Source organism: Meleagris gallopavo, chromosome 2 (genome assembly GCF_000146605.3).
Source record: "Meleagris gallopavo isolate NT-WF06-2002-E0010 breed Aviagen turkey brand Nicholas breeding stock chromosome 2, Turkey_5.1, whole genome shotgun sequence".
NCBI classification, from domain to species: domain Eukaryota; kingdom Metazoa; phylum Chordata; class Aves; order Galliformes; family Phasianidae; genus Meleagris; species Meleagris gallopavo.
In genome coordinates, this window is record NC_015012.2 from 33,126,533 (window position 1) to 33,133,627 (window position 7,095).

The window sequence follows — 7,095 nt, forward strand, 5'->3', positions numbered from 1 at the left end:
TTTTGCCTGCCGGAGAATGAAGAAAGTTCTTTGGGCTGTGAAATTAAATTCTGCCTACCTTGCTGATAAACCTTGAGCCAACACTGGTGATAGAGGTTTCTTCCTGATAGGATGAGAGGTAACGGTTTTAAGTTGCACCAGTTGGATATTAGGAAAAATGACTTCTCCTAAAGAATGTTCAGGTGTTGGAATGTGCTGCCCAGAAAGCTGATGCAATCTCCATCCCTGGAGGTGTTCATGAACTGTGGATGTGGCACTGAGAAACGTGGTCAGTGGGCAATATTGGTGATGGGCTGGTTGGACTAGATGATCTTAGAGATCTTTCCAACCTTAATGGTTCTATAGTTAGATGATTCACCTCCTTCTGTTTTGGTTACAAAGATTTTGTAGGCTGATTTTGATCCCTGTTAAGAAAAAAAATAAAGAGGGAAAAAGACAATAAAACTCCTCTCGCTTTCAAGATTTTAAATTTAAGTCTCACTGACAACATAATATTTTCTGAAAGTGTGAAGTTACTTGAGGAGGAATATTTTGAATCTGAAATCATTTACATTGCCTCCATTTCAATATGTTTGCAGCACGGCTGCTGTTTTTGTGACCCTCTTTGAGTTCAACATAAATACATTATCCTGCAAAGACTTAAATAAAGGTAGGTTACACGCCGCTCCTGCAAGAGGTAATTTACCAAATCAGGGATGATAAATGTAGAACTGTGGTTTGAAAATGAAATGTGATTCTCCACTAAGACAAGCAAAGGGAAAAAAAAGTGCTAATATGAGACATTTCTATTGGTAATTTCTTGATCGGCCAATGCTCATTTTCCAAAGAGACAAGCATCTCTTGTTTTCAGTAAAATATTATTTCTCAGACCTCTCCCATCAAAATGTCTGTTGTTCTCAGAGGCTCACAGGTCTTTCTCCCAGACGTAGTATAGTAATTGAGGAAGCGGATTTAGTATGAGACAGCTCACACAGGGCTTGGAGCAGGGTAAGCCACTTCTCTGTCCTCTCAGGTGGTCAAACTCTGTGGTGTCCACGTGGACAACCATGCCTGGGGTTGTGGGCTGCTCTTCCTCTCTTGCTTTCCCATCAGAGCCTCCAGCCGATGGACAGGAGGGACAGGATGTGTCGGGGAAGCTGAACAGGGTGCCAGAGGTGGCATATTAAAATAGGGACAGAGTGGGCAGAAAGAAGGGTCAGAGCCACCAGGGCCCTAGGCACTGCCAGCAGTGCTAGTTGGGCTCCTTAACCCTGCCTGTGGCTCAGGATCCCATTTCAGCCCTGGGGTTGTCATTTTCTGCCCTAGTAATGCGCCAGCAATGCAAGCACACATCCTGGCTTTCTCCAAGTTTAATTTTTCTATCCTTTCCACCTCCAGAATCCTTCCCACAGCCCCTGATTCGTGACCTACGCTTTGTGCTACCCCACCATCCCTCTTCCATCCGCTCCAAGCCCACTTCCTATACCTTCTTTTTCTACCTGCCCTTGTTCATTCCTGAGCCAAACCTGCCCAGTGCCCCCCCAGCATCTCCCTCTCTCCTGGTTCTTGCTGTTCCCCCCATCCCTCCTGCAGCTGGGAGCAGAGAAGGCATCTCAGTCCCAATGCTGTGACATGCCATAGACCTTCCTGGCAAGTCAGATAGTGTGGTTTACCTGTAAATGCAAGAGCTACAGAACAGCTGTAAATCCAATCTCCAATGCATATTGTTCCTTCAGAATACAGGCTGTGCATCCTGATGAAATATGGCACTACTCTGTGTGAAATACAAATGAATGGTTTATTACTGGCTTCTTAGAAATCAGGACTGGAGGTTGCTTCTCACAATGCTCTCTGATTAGAGCAGATCAGACCACAGTAGTGTTTCCTTCTGTCTCTGTAAGTCGTGAATGATTTGATCCATGTAAAAATTATGTTATTTTCCTGCTTCACTTTGTTAATAGGGAAGCCTGTTGCTGTTAGTCAAAAACCTTACCTGCTTTTTCTGGTTGTTTTTTTTTTCTTTTTTTTTGGATGCAGGTGTCGGTCTGGCAATGAGAATGGCTCCATCCTGCACAGGAGTGCAGCCACCTTGAGAGCTGCATGGAGAAACTTCTTTGTGTGAGAGCACAATGCTGAAAACGTGAGAGAAGTGTATGAAAATATGCCAGTGACTAATAAGCCCCTAGTGGGAGGCTGCAACAGCTGGAATTGCATTTCCAAGCTTGGAAAAATAGTGACTCCTATACAGTTTCTGGCTTTACCTCAGACTGGCACTGTTCTATTCCTCCTCCTCATCCTCATGGCACAGTGAAAGGTTACACATGTCCTGCACATCACTCTGAAAGTGGTAGCAGCCACAGCCATAGCCGTCAGCATCTCTGGCCCTAGCACCAAGCTAGCAAGATTAGCTCTTTTTCTTCTAGGGACTAAATGTATCCAAGAAATCAAACTTCAGCCTCTGCCAGGCTGTAAAGGATGGAAGAGGTGGAGGATTCCAGCAGGTCACACGATCTGTCACTTCTTCTCTGGTCTGAAAGACAGAGAGATGAGAAATGTGTTCCCACTAACTTTCTTGGCATGGTGAGCTATTCAGCTAATAAGCAAGTAATTATACATAGGAATACACAGTTCAGTGGCAGTGTTTTCTGTCTGCCATTGCTCTTAGAAATGAGAGAAGGAAGCGTTCCTTTCCAACTCTGTGCATCTCCACTTGGCTGCTTGGAGCTGGGAGAGCTGCTCCTCACCCCTGCCTTCCTGTAGGCCAGCCCCAGCTTGCTTACAGTAATGAGGACATCTCAAATGAGCAACAAGTGGATAAATGTGGTTGGTACCTCTGTAACTTCCTCCAACTAGAGTTTTCCTGTTAATTTCTTCTATGCAGCATCTCATGTTATGTGGTTGTACAGTAACAGTACTTCTAGCTCTGGCTTGCTAGAGAATTGAGTTAAAAATAGTCATGGTCAATAGAAACAGAGGCTTTTGTCATGGATTTTCTAAAATGGAACAGTCTATCAAGTTACAGATGGAAGACGTCTGGATTTAGATCCATATTCGGAATTGATTAGGATATTTTGACTGTAACGCGTGCCTTGTTAAAAATGTAGCCAGAGTGCATCATTGGATAGGAGAAGAAAGGATAAGTGTGTATAGATGTTCACAGAGATTCGTGCAAGAACAAAACTCACTGGATCCTTAAGTCAAGAGTACTCCAGCAGTGGTCAACAGCATTTGAAGACGAAGAGGCAAGAGTAACGTGAAGGTAGGTAGGTCGTGACCTGTGTATAGCACCCAACAAGAAAACTGCTTCTGTGCAAGTTACCCATACAGGTTTTGTTCTCATACCCACTTAGAGGAGCTGAGCCTTGCAGGTTCCTTTTGCACTCTGTCTGGATTTGAGTCACAGGAGGACAGTGGCTTTAGGATTAAGTCAGAGGGGCCACCTGCCCTAGGCTTTGCTTGCTCCACACAGCTCTTAGCATGACATTCTGACTTCAGACCTCCAGGTTTTTCTGAAACTTTTTATGTGCAAACCACAGATGCTCACCTTCCTGCAGTGACAGTGCCTCTGTTTGGGGACAAAAAGGGACTGAGGAACATCTTGTGTGTAATTCTAAGTTAATACATTGCGAACAGCACAGCTCCCATTGCAAAGATTCTCCCAAAAGAGTATGGTCAAACAAAGTGAAACGGTACCAGCTGGGGTGCTTTCTCACCAAGGAGTGGTCTTAGAGCATGTGAGACCACAGCCCACCTGAGCGCTCCCATGCAAGAGACTTCAGGATGTCCTTCTCATCATGTCAGAGTATGGAAGATACGGCGTGCTATCTGTGGCCAAGACCTTAATGGCATGGCCTCCACCAAGGCCTTAATGGCATGGCCCCATCCGAGGTTGTACTTTCTAGATTTTACATTGGCCCCTATCAAATCCACCCCATGCTGTGAGTTGGGTTTAGACATCCCACGGGAATTTGAATAGCGCAGCCTTGTGGAGTACTGCTCAAATACTTTGGTTGGAAGTGCCTTCAGGAGCAGCTCCTTTACCCCTCTGCTATCACAGGGCACAGATCACACACTTCATATCATCTGCCCAGCACTGAAAAGACCAGCAATTGATGCACCCTTTGCTGGCGGTAGCAGCGAGCACCAGCAGGGGAGAATCATGACCCAAACCTTTGTATCTGCCTTTGTTGAAAAGCATCCCTTTCCAGTGCACTCCGAGAGATGCGTGCTTGGAGATGGGGGCTCGGGCAATGAAAGGAAGTGTAAGAAAGAAAGAACAAGCTCCTTTGACCAGCACCAGCTTGACATTTTTTCAGCTCACTTTTTATACATGAAAGGGAGGGTGGGAAAGAAGAAGAAAGCATGAATGCAGGAGGAAAAGAAGGCAGAGAGAAGGAAAAAAAAAGATCAAAGAAAGGGCGAAAGAGGAAAAAGATGCTCCTGGTGATGCTGAGACACTCATCTGTACCCCTGCACTAGCCCCATTCTATTCTAAAGCACAAGAGCAAAAAAACAGCAGGATCTCTGTCAAACTAGATGTATAGTCTAAAAAGCATAAAGATTGGTAGGAAATGTTGAGTTAAAAGCCTGTGGTTCCAATGCACAAGAAGTGTGATGTTGTGTGTGTGTGTCAGCACTTGAGCTGAGGGAAGAAAAGTGGCCCCACATGGAGATCACAGAGGAAGGAATTGGGATGGGTTTCGGATAATCCTGCAGGAAATGGAAGTTTGTCAAAGTACAGCTGGGTAAAGGCAGGGAAAGCAAAATCCATTACAATATCAACCAGCCACCAGAAATCCCAGCGTGGCACAGGGACGGCTGCATTGCAAAGCATGGGGAGGGAGGGCGGTGAGACTCAGGCAGGATGAGCACCTCAGGTGAGGGATAGAAGGGAAGTTCCTCTTCATCACTCCTTCCATCCCCAGCACCAGGATAAGGAGAGCTAATCAAACAGCAGAGAATACACAGGAGGCTCAGATGTACTACTCATGCTGTAAAATGCATCTGGGAAGAAAGCAAACAAAGCATAGGTGTATTCCCCAGAGCAGCTTACACTGGAGAGCTGAGAACAGTAAAGCAGAGCCCTTGGGATTTATAGCCCTACCTCGGCATGCTTTATATGGGGAGCAGGCGATACCCAGGAGGATCCAGGGCAGAAGCAGCACCAGCCTAGTGTTAAGAATGGCAGAAAGCACCGCTCCAGGCTAGGAGATTTTTTCCCCAAAGAGATGCTGATTCCAGCACTTCAGGATGACGAAGTCACATTTTTTTTTGTCTTTTTTTTTCTACAGTTTTCCCGCGAAGGCCAATTAAACAGAGAGAAGACAGACGGTGACCAGTTTGCCTCCTGCTGTCATAGCTCAGCCCATGCTTTCCCATCTCCCAGTGGTCCTTGCTTTGCAGTGCACTTGGTGCTCTTTCCCTAACACAGCACCCTGCACAGCACCCCACCAGCTCTCTCCTGCTGGCCCTGCTGTGCATCCCACACCTCCCTTGCATGGTGTCAGTGCCCCAGCTCTGCAGCTCCCTGGTGCAAACCTGATCCGCAGCTACACAGTTCCCTGGGTTTCCCATTTCCCTGCTAGCATCTCTGCTGCAGTGCTACAGAGTCCCCTGGCTTTCTCCTTCCCAACTCTCACCTCTTCCGAAGCATTTGCCCATTGCCTTCACGGTGCCCTGATGCTTTCCTCTTCCCTTCTGACAGTCTATTTCTGCTCCCTTTTAGTAAGCTGTAGAAAGGGAAGCACTGCAGCAAAGCACCCAGCTGGGCTGCGCTCACGTCCATATGCGTGCTTAGGGAGGGAGAGAGGAAGAAGAGATCCCACTTGGAGGTATTCATGGGTGCGGGGCTGACAAGAAAATGAGCAGAAAGAAGTGACCGAAATATCAGACCATGAGCTCAAAAGACCAGCAGGAACCACAGATGGTTGCATCATCCCGGAGAAGAAATAAATGACTGACTGCACCGGATTAGAGCATGAAAACATTGACAACAAAGAGAATTAATGTCCTCGTAACTGGACTTTGGCCTCACGCACTGCTTCAGCCATCTCCTGCCTGGGGACATTGTGCTGTGCGTGATTTGCTCTCCTTGAAAACCACATCTGTCCCAGAGGCTGCCTACCTCAATCTAGCAGTGAGATATAGGTGATGTAGGACGTAGAGAGATTTCAGAGAGACAGGACCCATTTGACAAGCAGTGGCTTGAGAAGGGACCGGAGACAATGACTCCCAGCTGGAGAGATGGGACAAATGCATTCTACAGGAATGGCCTGTGGAGGGGAAAGCCATCCCTTATCTGTACTTCTTGACAGGCAGAATCACTACAGGGCACGGTTTCTTTATGACAAGTAGATTGCTTTCAAGTGTGATGGGAGTGCCGGCTTACTGGTGTCCATTGGAAACACCATAATTCTGAGCGTTATGATTTATTGGGACTCAACAACCTTATTTAGCAAATGCAACCATGTGCTGGGATTTTGGCAGCAGTTTTTCTCAGAATATCCACTGACAGGTGACAGTTCTTTCTCATTATTTATTATCCACTTATTTTTTTTGAGGGCAGTGAGGCGCTGGCACAGCTGCCCATAGAAACTGTGGGTGCCCCATTCCTAGAGGCACTCAAGGCCAGGCTGGATGTGGCCCTGGGCAGCTGAGCTGGTGGTGACAGCCCTGCCCACAACAGGGGTTGGGGCTGGGTGGGCTTTGAGGTCCCCTCCAACCCAAACCATTCAATGTTTCTATTTACCATTGAATTTAATGGCCTGCTCACATTTATATACTTATTTCTTAGCTGTTCCCTAACTGGATAAGTTCGAAGATAACTGTGGCACACATGCTTTTATTTGCTAAGAAGAAACTGGGTTGTTTTACATACTTGGGCACTTTACTTTGAAATTCAATTTCCACAAGCCTTTATGCCAGTAAAACATAAGCATGTGCATTGAAAGTTAACACAAGAAAGGGGTGCGAAGAACACATTTTCAGGATTTTTTTTTTTTTTATGAGACTCATTATGTAGATCTGAAATTCATAGTCATGCAAACTCTGAGGCATCACTTCATAACCAAATGAGAATCCCAGAAAAAAAAAAAAATACTAGAAAGGCTACAAAGC

The 7,095-nt window shown here is 46.1% G+C and overlaps 1 long non-coding RNA gene across 1 annotated transcript; it reads left to right on the top strand.

The window, feature by feature from the left end:
- Window positions 1–280: 280 nt before the first annotated feature.
- Window positions 281–6,586, top strand: LOC104909646. Its single transcript, XR_004158860.1, has 3 exons — window positions 281–649; window positions 2,017–3,238; window positions 5,271–6,586. It is a non-coding gene; the product is annotated as an uncharacterized LOC104909646 (long non-coding RNA).
- Window positions 6,587–7,095: the final 509 nt, after the last annotated feature.